This window comes from Cupressus sempervirens, chromosome 5, assembly GCF_028749045.1.
Source record: "Cupressus sempervirens isolate cs-2001-9-10 chromosome 5, ASM2874904v1, whole genome shotgun sequence".
Taxonomy (NCBI): domain Eukaryota; kingdom Viridiplantae; phylum Streptophyta; class Pinopsida; order Cupressales; family Cupressaceae; genus Cupressus; species Cupressus sempervirens.
This window is the reverse complement of record NC_143122.1, coordinates 128,185,009-128,197,045: the sequence shown is the minus strand read 5'-3', so window position 1 is coordinate 128,197,045 and position 12,037 is coordinate 128,185,009. Positions and strand designations below refer to the sequence as shown.

At 34.9% G+C, this 12,037-nt stretch overlaps 1 pseudogene; it reads right to left on the bottom strand.

The window, feature by feature from the left end:
- Window positions 1-1,490: 1,490 nt before the first annotated feature.
- On the bottom strand, window positions 1,491-7,482 carry LOC149554839 (DNA replication licensing factor MCM4-like; annotated as a pseudogene).
- Between the last annotated feature and the right edge of the window lie 4,555 nt (window positions 7,483-12,037).

The following is a 12,037-nucleotide window of genomic DNA, read 5'->3' as shown; positions in this document are numbered from 1 at the left end:
TGGTTTTGAGAAATCTAAGATTGGTCCAATGGAAAGTCAATTGAAGGAAGAAAAATAAACTAGAATTCCTTGTGTTGTGGTGGGATCTACAGCTCGGACTCTCAGTTAATCAATTTTTATTGATTTTCTTGTCAAAAAATTCAGATTTCAAGTAGAGAATCTGTAATCTCAAACATAAATTTGAGTGTTATAAAAAATAGTTGTACTATGTACTATGATAATTATATTTTCTTATCAAGAATGTATTCATGAAACTCAATTGCTTTAGCTCGGTGGGGCTGGTTGTATACTAGTTGAAACATTTAGTTGTACTGTATATAAATCTCAGTCTATAAATTTAAAATAGTAGATATATATTTGAATAAATTAAATTTGTATTAAAAATGTAGAAGGAATTTGCATCAGTACTGCATCCGAGTAATTTCGAACAATGCCTATTCTTTCTTGAATTCTCTAGCTCGAAACTGATTGTGGGTAGCATTTATTAGAGATTATCCTTGCGATGTATCATGGTCATGATTGCTAGACTCTTATGAAGCTTTTAAATTTGCCTCTATAATATCTTGTACATTGCAATTCCCTTTGATTCATAAATTTTGAATAATGACTTCCCAATTTGATAATGATTCTTCATTGTCTTTTTTTTTGGGTCCCTTTTCCTTATAAGTGCTTCAAGTTTATAATAACAATGTTCTACATCTTGAAAAATTCTTATGATCATATCTAGAGAAATAGCTACTAGCTATGTGTTTGCACATCTTGTAGTTGCTTCATAGTAGAGCATATGATGCATTGTGCCAAGTAAATTCATTTGCATTTTGCACTTTTGTTGTTTCTCCCTTGTAGCTATTCATAGCAAACCAAGTCTTCACGGCACCATGATTGACATCATTGGTGTGTATGGAAGACAAGCTGCTGATGATATTCAACATTCTCAATTGTTGAAGTCACCACCATAGAATCATCACTACATCAAGATTAGATTCTAATTTTTCCTCTTTATATTTAATTTAAAATATAGATTAAAATAAATTGCTCTCTTTTCATATTTAATTGTATTTATATTTAGGTAATCACGTGAAACTAGAGGGAGAGGACAAATGCCATTGTGAACATTAAAATGAACTTTTTCCATTACGTTGGTTGAAAAAAAACACCTTATAATTGCAATTAATTTTTCCTCACTCCAAAATTTGATAGAACAAAACACCAATGATTCTAATAATTTATAATTATCATCCTCTTATCTGAGAAAGAATTATAAGATATCCATCATTACCTCAGTAGTTGTCCTTGTCATAGATAGTACACCCAAGCTTTGGATTTCTTCAATTTTTTGGATTTTTTTACAAGTGAAAGTACCCATTGATGTACTACAAAGCATGAAGCTCAAGGCATATTAAAACAGTTTTCCACAACACACTAATTGTAGTCTTATTAGATACTTCATTACTAATTATTATAGGGGCCATATCATCCTCAAAACTTGTTTAGGTCCTCTTCACATTGTCCCCATGAATTGTAACAAATCCCTCACTCACAAGGTTTCCAATTGCATTACGAATCTAAAATTGAACAACATAACTCATAATGTATTCATTTCCCCCAAGAAAATGAAGCTAGAAATAGCTTGAAATTTACCCATAACAAAGAATTACTTACATCATTCAGGATGACTTCCTTGGATCCCTATTTGTGCATTTCCTCCATCAACTATGATTGCATTCATTCATATCTGGTTAGGTTCCATACCAACAATTTTCTTAACACTATTTAGGGTAGTATAAAGAATGTTACCTTGGTAGTACGAGTTGATGGTCCCCCTGCCTGCATCCTTTCCATGATAAGAATCCTTAGTGATGAAATAAGATTGGCTTGTCTCATTCTTTCACTGGCTAAGACTCCCATGTTTATGAGATCCATGTCAATGGTCCCTATAACCATGACACTCAAATGCATTCAATGGCTTCCAATTAACATAGTTCTGTCAGAGCTAACTAATTTTGTGATGATAATGCATTCAATATACAACTAAATGAACTGACAATCCTCATTGCCAAAGATGCACAATGGTTACCAGTTGAATGATCAGTGGCAGATTGTTGAAGTGCAACTTCAAGAAGCTAGAATGATTCTACCACATCACACCTTTCAACCTATAGAATTGGAATGTAAGATATCTTTTTATTGCCTCAGTCTAGCTTTAAAACATTCAAGAATGTAACCCACTTTTGTCTACATAGGATTTTCTTACCCACTCAAAGAATCTAATGTGGGCGAGGGCTTCACTTATTCTTATTAAGCTTTCAATTTGGCATGGAGTCATTGTGATAACCTATACAATTCATTTAGGAGAACAAGTTAACATAACATGAGAATTGCCCTGCATCAAGATGCATTCTTCAATAGAAGTATGAAATATATTATTACTTTTTTCACATGTGTAACTTGTAAGCATACTATACAAAAATTGAATTTGAGAATATATTGAGCTAACCTTCTTGCTACTACTAGGGAAGTTTCCCTTCCTACGCATTTCAACATAACCACAAATCAGATCTTCTACTACCTCATCAGATATCTTAGGATGTATATGTTGTCTTGCATAAGTGATATACGAAGTGATAGTTGGGAGGTCAAATGCATCCATCATTTGGTCCTAGAATCATAATGTAGTTCACATCAAAAAAATCAGGTCATTGGACCCCCCATTAATTACTACATAGTATTGACCAAATTAGAACTTACCTCTGGCTCATCGTAATGTAATGCAACAAGATGCCTTGCAAGGCACCTGTCCATTTGTTCATCAGCTTTATCAAGCACTAGGTAGATCAAATCAAACCTGCACACATTTTTTGTGATTCTTTTATACTTGAGTGACAAGAAATAAATTCTCTAGCTTGAATTCTAAAAACAAACATACTCCACCTAGAAAGCAATGTTGGAGGAAGTTTCTTATTATCAATCACTGAAAATCTAGGGTTGTAGCATGAACCACTAGGATTGGTACAAGCTAAAATAGGTGTTCTTGCATTCAAAGATGCTATGATCCCAGCCTTTGCAATTAACACTGTTTGTTGTTCCATAAACTACTTCAAAGGAATGACTAGACATTGATATACAAGTCAACCAATAGCATAGATTATGAAGTCAAGAAACTAGTAAAAGTACATAATTCAAAGAGCTCAGAGAAAAATCACACCACATGTAACATGCTATGAGCATTGTCTGACATCTTGTCAAACTCATCTATGCAACAAATACCCCTATCACTCATTACCAATGCTCCACTTTTTGGAACTTGTTGAGTTCAAAGAAATAAGAAGTTTATATAGAATAAAGTAGTAGATAGCAGTGGGGGAGTATGCAGCCCAAAGAGCTCAATGATCAACAAATTGAGTTAATACCTTACTACTTCACTAGTTTCAGGATCCTTTGATACATAAGCAGTCAAAGCAACTGCAGAGCTTCCATGACCACTTGTATGAATGCCTCGAGGATCCAACTTATGCACATACTAAAGTAGTTGAGACTTACTTGTACCTAGATCCCCAACAAGTAGGATGTTGATATCACCACGAAAAGTAGCGCCTGAAGCTAGTTTTAGTGTAGTTCCCCCAAAAAGCTATTTAAGAAGCATAATGGTTAACATATGGTTCAAAGAACATGCAACAAATTACCAATTAATCAAACATGAATGCAAAGAAAGATACCTGGCACAAGAGCCCTTTCTTTACATCTTCTAGCTCCCAAATACTCAAAGCTAAGGACCTAGTTAGCCTCTCATAGATATTGGGCATGCGAGATAGTTCTTTCAACTTCTCAATTTGGAAATTGGCAGTCAAAATTCAATTTTAGAGCTTGCAAAATTCATGTTATATACAAAAGGTAAAAAGTATGAGTTTATACCTTAGCTTCATAATTAGCTGGTGACATATCACCCTCTTGAAAAGAGGCAAAACTATCACTATTGGTATCACGTTCCATTGGATCTTTGGCTTGCAATCTTGTCTTGTCTACCTTTTTTAGATGAAGGCAATCGATGTAGGTCTACACCAACAAATGATTTACAAATTAGAATTAGAAATCATAGAATAGAGCATTAAGGTCCTCATTTCCAACTTAAATGGACTAAGATAGGCTTGAGAGCTTTTCTTTAAATAGAGATTTCACAATCCTTTGGTTTGGTCCCACTCTAACTGTCATAGCTCTGAAAATCCCAGTAACCTACAAAAAAAACCTAATGTCAACCTTCAAATGCTAACACTTGGCAATAAAAATGAGTGTAGAATTCATATATCATCTAATGTTAGACACACCTCGATTCAATCACCAGGTTTGGCTGCATCAACAAGTTTGTCATGCATTAGCAAGCTAACAGTGTGTAGGATTTCCCCCTCTGGAATGGCATCAAGCATTTATTGCAACCTTACAATCTGCTTATCAGAAAACCTAACCACAAAGTAAAAGGATATAGTTGTCTTTAGAGTCTTGAAAATGCAGCTTCAAATCATGCATAAACTAAAATCAACAAGTTCCTACCTACATCTATTATGCATCAATGTCAAAGAATTCATAGCAACACATTTTGGCCTTGCACAACGTATAGGTTCATCAATCTGACCTAAGCATTTGAAGCATAAAATAGGATGTGAATACAAATCCAGCAAAAAAACTTTTAGACAACAAGTACCATTGTACATAGTGAAGCAAAGATATGAGATTTTAAAAAAAAACATGAAATACGTTTGAAAAAATTTGATAGAAGACTCTCATGGAATATGAGAATAAATTTGGTGTGAAAGTTCTCATACAGGGATTTTTTCACAATAAAAAAATGTGCTCTCTCATATATAGCTTTCATCAGGCAAACATCTCAATTTGAGAAGAACCCCATGTACAGTGTCCTATTAGTTCCAATTAAGGTTATAGAGAACATATCAACAATGGCCATGTCACAATAAGGAGTAAAATCTTAATTGCAAAATATTGGAATCTAAAAGCTTCTGAGATCACTTTCATGAGCATGAATCTATTTAAAGCCATAGATTCTCCACCACAGTTTATGCAAAATAGAATTGAGAAACAAACATAACATACAATGAAGACACAATTAACTATTATATTAAGAGTTCAATTGCAATCCAATGAATTACCTCTATCAATAGGTACTAGTGCTAGAGCATATCCACAAACAAGACACCTAAAGAATGCTTCTTTGATTTTTGGTATAATTGAGCTACACTGAATTATCATTCCTTTGACTGAAACCATCTTCTCAATATCTAGATTTCAAAGACAACAAAATCCCCTTATTAGATTTTTCAAATAGCATTGGAAAATGAAGATGTAACTCTAAAAAGCATTGCTTGCCTGATGGATTTAGATCTTGCATGTTAATTGTATCTCTAAGATTGAATATTCTTGCCTAAATGCAATGGCAGTTATATGTAAGTCTGAGGCATATTTATGTGCATAAATAAACAAAATCTGAAACAAAAAAGTCATTAAATGAAAACATACTAACTGACAAAACATATCTTTCCAAAAATACAATTTAGTCACCTGTATGTGCTTCTCCTACAAAGGCTTGAGGTGAATAGCTACATCCATCAATACAATGTCAAAAATTGCGAGAACTTCAAGAGGATATTTGACCATCTTTCTATAAACTTCTTCATCATATTCGAAGATGTTCATTGCATCAATATTCAACAAATCACCTTTGACTTCCATTGTCTAAATGAGAAATCAACTAAATGAAGTGAATATAAAAGAAAATGTGCTCAACCAATAATTTTAAATGAGACTAGATGGTAACCATTGTAGACACCTAAAAACCTTTAGAAAATAAAGTATTTTTATTTTCTGAAAAATTCCTGATGACATCATCATTTAGTAATTAATTATTTATTTAATTAATTAATTATTTTTTATGCCATTAAATCCCTTTATCTTAATTAAAAATATTTAATTAAGGAATCCCTCCCAAAAATGTTTAAATCTTATTTAAACATTATTTCCTTATTTATTAATTATTTAATTAATAAATTTACCAAAAATCCCAAAATAAATAAAAAATTTATTTTTTGCCCAAAACTTGGCCAATTTCCTTAAGACCACTAGCCTCTTCCAAAATCTTCTAATCCTTCTTTAATTTTTATTAAAGGCTAATCCCATCATTTCCTACCCCTAATCCCAACTCAAAATATTTAATTAAGATTAAATATTAATCCTCATGTTTATTAAAAAAGTTTTAATAAATATCTCCTCAACCCAAACCCTTGAAATAAATAAAACTTTATTTATTTCCTAAAAATCTAATTTATCCTCATCCTAAGAAGTTCTAGACTCTTCTAGAAAGTCTTCATCCTCATCCTAGGAAATTCTAGACTATTCTAGAAAGTCTTTATCCTCATCCAAAGTCTAGACTCTTCTAGATGATGTCTTTAAACCTAATCCTAATCCCCTCCTAAACTTGTCACATTCCCTAAACATGGGTTAAGAATTACTAACCCAAGCCAAAGTTAACAAATATCTCCTCCTTTACCCACCCTCATTAAATGTCATCCACTTGTCTATCCCTAAGCTAATCCTAAACCATCCTAATCCATCCTCTAATCATTTGCACAAACCTAAGCAAGCTTAAAACCCTCCTAATCAAGCCCAAGTCGAAATTGCTCTCATCTCCCTCAAAATATCTCAACCATAAAACTTTATGAAGCCCACTAGGCCATAAATGACTCTTCCAAGCCCTTTTATTGCTCTTACAAGTCATTATGAGGGTCTTTATGAAGATTTTATCCCTTGAGCCTCCTTTTTTGACTCATCCTTCCCCTTTCCTCCATCCTCTCACCATGTGACATGTGTCACTCTTTGATTGGATGTAAGGAAGCACAATCCATGTGCTCTCTTCTCATGCAATCTGAGCCCTCCATGAGCTTTTTCCCATCTTTGCATCTTAGCCCTCAATCCCTCAAGCCTCTTGCTTATAAATTGGATCCTTCCCCTTTGCAAAATAACACAATCCATGAAGTAAAGTCATAATGCCATTTTGAGAAGCCATTTTACATCAAAACCATACACTCACACCCAAATTCCAACTCCATTTGAAGCCCTTTTTGAAACATAAGCTTGAGCATACATCCTATCTATTTAGACAAAGTTACTCAACAAGAGAGCTTCTCATTGAGAGAGCCCATTAATGGCTCATATTCTCAATTGAGAGTTCATCTTAGTCTATCTTGAAGTTTATGAATTTTGTTTAGTTTGTAGAAGCTTTATTTAAATTTGGTTTCTATTAGCATACTAACATTGCTCATATACAACCGTAAGAAGCCAGCAGGGACAAATTTGAACCTATTCCAAGAGCCTCATGTATTTCCCCTCAAGGTTTGAAGGATCATCCCTAAAATTCCTCAAAAAGTGTTGAACTGCTTGATTGACATCTTGAACACTTATGTTTGTGCCCCAAACAAGCATGGGGGGGTTTCCATCAAGGTCACCCTCAGAAGACTGGAGCATCTAATTATAATAACCAAAAGAGGTAATTAATGTGTGTTTCAATAGAACATATTATACAAATTGAAAAGAAATGATTGACTCAATTGATAAGTAGTTCTCTATCCTCTTGGTACAAGGAAATATCTTCAAAATAGGTTTCTTTAGTGTAGAAGGCACCAAAAGTTGGTACATAGGCATCTGCTATGCCAATTCTCTGAGGAGGTAGTTGCTTGGATAGTTAATGTGGATCACCCATTGAGGTTTGTAGAATAGAAGGGTTGTCTGGTATGACCCATTTGACAGGACCTTGGGAATCTCCATGGTTGAACTAACCCAGAATTTGGATGTGCAGGCTAACATACCATTAATATAGTTTTTAATGCTTCTCACTAGCAATAAAGCATGTTTTATTAGCCCATTATTTAGTTGGTTCACCTTTATTACTTCAAACAATCTAATCCAATGTTTATAATAGTAGAGTTCTATTTTTTAGACTATGATACATTTTCTATTTTGGTATGTCCAGGTTACATACTCCATATTCTTAATATATGGTTCAATTTCTTTTTGTACTAGTCTAGTTTTAATTTCTTTAAAAAAATTTAAATGACTATTGTTTGGAATTATCAAGTATAGATTAACCTAGACTCTTCCAAAGGCCATGAAGCATGAGGAATGACAACTTTACACATCTGGAATTCATGATGTGAATGACAATCTTCATCCATATAATGCTATTTTAAAATTTAGGACTTTGTCTTGTTATGTGTTGTGATATATAATTAATATTTTTTAAAATTGCAGGAAGAATCTTGCACAGAGACTTTTGTTTGATAAAAGTACAAATGATGATCATGAAAGAAGCATATTGACAAAGTTGAAGCAATAGTGTGGTGGTCAGTTTACTTCTAAAATGGAGGGAGAGGTATGTTGCATCATAGATAAATAAAAAACTCACTTTGATTCTTATCAATGAAGTTAATCTAATTGTAAATTGTGTAAAAATCTGTGTGCTTGTATGTAGGTCATAGATTTAACATTAGCAAAGGAGAACCAAGGATATTTTGATGATTATCTTAATGAAAATTCTCAAGCACATCCTGGCATAGACTTGACTGTGAAAGTTTTGACAACTGGGTTTTGGCTGAGTTACAAATCCTTTGATCTTAACCTACTAGCTGAAATGGTATGCCCATTTTGTATACAGTATACCTTTTAAATTTTCCAATTTCTAAAGCAGTTTAACATTTTGACCTTTGCTACTTAATGTAAGTAAGATGTGTAGAGGTGTTCAAGAAATTCTATTAGACAAAGACAAAGCATAGAAAGCTTACATGGATATAATCTCTGGGTACTTGTAATATTAATGGGAAGTTTTACCCTAAGCCTATGGAACTTGTTGTTACTACTTACCAGGTAATTTTCTTTTTGGTTGTTACTACTTACCAGGTAATTGTTTGGTTGTTGTATCAAGATTGAGGAAATTATGATGAATTTGGATTTGGAGCCTCAAGAGGAAGGTAGTAATCAAGCTCCTCTCTGGCTCCATCTATAGCAGATGGGGAAACTTGACTGTGTCAAAAAACTCAACTTGTTTAGACCTAAAAAATGATTATGTTGGTAAGGACAGTAAGGATAGTACCATGAAGCAACAATGGTTATGAAGGTGTGAAAAGGTCACAATGGTACTGAAGCAAAATTTCAATCAAAGAATAAAAGGTTAAAACTTAGCATCTATTGGATGTGTAATCCAAGGCTTTTATTCTGTTGAGGAATGTTGTGTCACTGTTCACCCTGTTGCAAGTAGGTGTACACGAGGATGAAATGAAAATTAAGTTCCACCCTTGAAAAATGATTATGTCGGTAAGGACAGTGAGGACATTGACATGGACATTTATATGTAGCCTGAAAATGGTGTTATTGAAGGTTAGTTTTGCAAGCATTTAACTTGAGGAACACAAACAAGGTTTAGAGCTTAATGTGCTTTTTTTATTAGCTCCAATGAAAATGGTTTTAATGATATTACTAGTATTCATGTTCCCTCTTCATGAGAATGAGCTCGCTTTGATGCTTGTTTATGATAACACATTACAAATGATTAAAGGAAATGACTATGCAATGAATCAAAACATGTATAGCTAAATGATATGGCAAAATATGAGTTTATTGTTTACCGCTGAGACTGAAAAGAGAGATTATAGACCTATTATCAGTCATAAATCAAATTGTAACAATTCAATCCATAGGTTTTAATGCCATATAATCAACATGTATCACATCCAGATGTTAGCTAGCTATTGTATCTTTAGATCACTTTGGGACTAGTAAATGACCACTTTAAGGTATGATATGAAGTATGATCTACAACAGAAAGACTAATATTATCCTGCACGAGTTTGATATGCAATTTCCAGCCATCAGATTCAGTGCCATGAATTTAATATGCACTTTCAGCCACTATATCCCTTCAGATATGGTAAGTTTGAATAACACCAAATTTTTCTTTTCTTCAAATGACTTGGAGGGGTGAATTGGTGAGCTAACTCGACGAGATAACATGGCAAACAGACTTGGTGAGCAAACTTAAAGAGTCAACTTGGTGAGGCAACTTGGTGAGCATACTTGAATAGTTGACTTGGTGAGTCAACTTTGGGAATATACCTAGCAAGCTAACATTGTCAGTGACCTTAAAGAGGTGACTTGGTGGGGTAGATTGGTGAGCCTACATAAAGAGCCCCACTTGGTGAGACAAGATGGTGAGTCAACTTGGTGAGATGACTTGGATAGCTAACTTGGTGAGCAGACTTAAGGAGTCAACTTATTGAGGTGACTCAGCGAGGTGACTTGATGAGCGAACTCAGAGTCAACTTGGTGATCGTATACTTGAACAATTGACTTGTTGACATGACTTGGTGGGGTGACTTGGTGAGTGTACTTGAATAGTAAACTTGGTGAGCCAAACAAGTGAGCTGACATGGTGAGTAGGCTTAGAGAAGCAACTTAGTGGGGCAACTTGGCAAGCACACATAATGAGCCAACTTGCCAAGGCAAGGTGGTAAAACTACTGGGTGAGCCGACTTGGTGAGCTGACTTAAAGAGTCAACTCATTGAGGTGACTGGGTGGGGGTGACTTGGTGAGCTGACTTAGGGGCCAGACTTTGTGAGCAAACATAAAGAGTCAACTTGGTGAGTGTACTTGAATTGTTGACTTGGCGAGCTGACTAGGGGAGTTGTCTTGGCGAGCTGACATGGTGAGTTGACTTAAAGTGGCAAGTTGGTGGGGCAAGTGGGGGTGACTTGGTGAGCTGACCTAAAGAGTTGGCTTAGGGGGCAGACTTGGTGAGCAAACTTAGAGAGTCAACTTGGTGAGTGTACTTCAATTGTCAGCTTGGCGAGCTAACTTGGGGAGCTGTCCTGACAATCTAACATGGTGAGTAGGCTTAAAGTGGAAACTTTTTTGGGAAAGTTGGTGAGCGAGCTGACTTGGTGAGTGAGCTTGATGATCAGACCTAAAGATTGACCTTGATGAGGCACTTTGGTGGGGTGACTTGATGATCAAACTCAAAGAGTCAACTTGGCAAGCATACTTGAATAGTCCACTTAGTGGGGCAAGTTGGTGAGCCATCTTAGCAAGTCCAATCAATCAAGAGGAAATAGTTGAGAGCTTAGAGTGACACAATTTTTAGATGATCAAATGAAATGAAATGGGAGTGCGAGTAGAAAGAAACTAGAAAGACATTGTGTACAAATGAAGGCATGAAATGGATCATTTTAGAGCACTCAGCACAAACACTCAACATTCAATACATATCATCATTTGAGATCAAATGGGTGTATGGAATTATATGCACAGTGAATAATAAAGGAGGGAATTGAACCATCCTTGAGGCTCACAGTTGTTGTGGTCCACTTCAGCAATGGCCCTTCTTGTGAAATTGCCATCTAAGACCTTTCTAATGAGATAATGTGTTATAAGCTCTTCATCAATGGGATGGAACATGAATCTAGGAGGTATTTGTGCATGATGCACAACTACCTCCAGGACAGTTGTGCATCATGCACAACTACCTCCTAGATTCACGTTCCATCCCATTGATGAAGAGCTCATAACACATTATCTCATTAGAAAGGTCTTAGACAGAAATTTCACAAGAAGGGCCATTGCTGAAGTGGACCTCAATAACTATGAGCCACAAAAAAATTTTGAGTAAGCATTGGTCAAAATTTTGACCAATGCCATGTAGTTTTCTACCAAGCATTGGTTGAAATTTTGACCAATTCCATGTAGTTTTCTACCAAGCATTGGTCAAAATTTTGACCAATGCTTTGTAGCTTTCTATCAAGAATTGGTTGAAATTTTGACCAATGAACTGGTGATTTCTACCAAGCATTGGTCAAAATTTTGAACAATGAATGGCAAAAAATGCGCTAACAATCCCAACATTTTTCGACCACAAAATTTTTGACCAATGCCCTGTAGATTTCTACCAAGCATTGGTCGAAAATTTGACCAATGAATGGCAGAAAATGT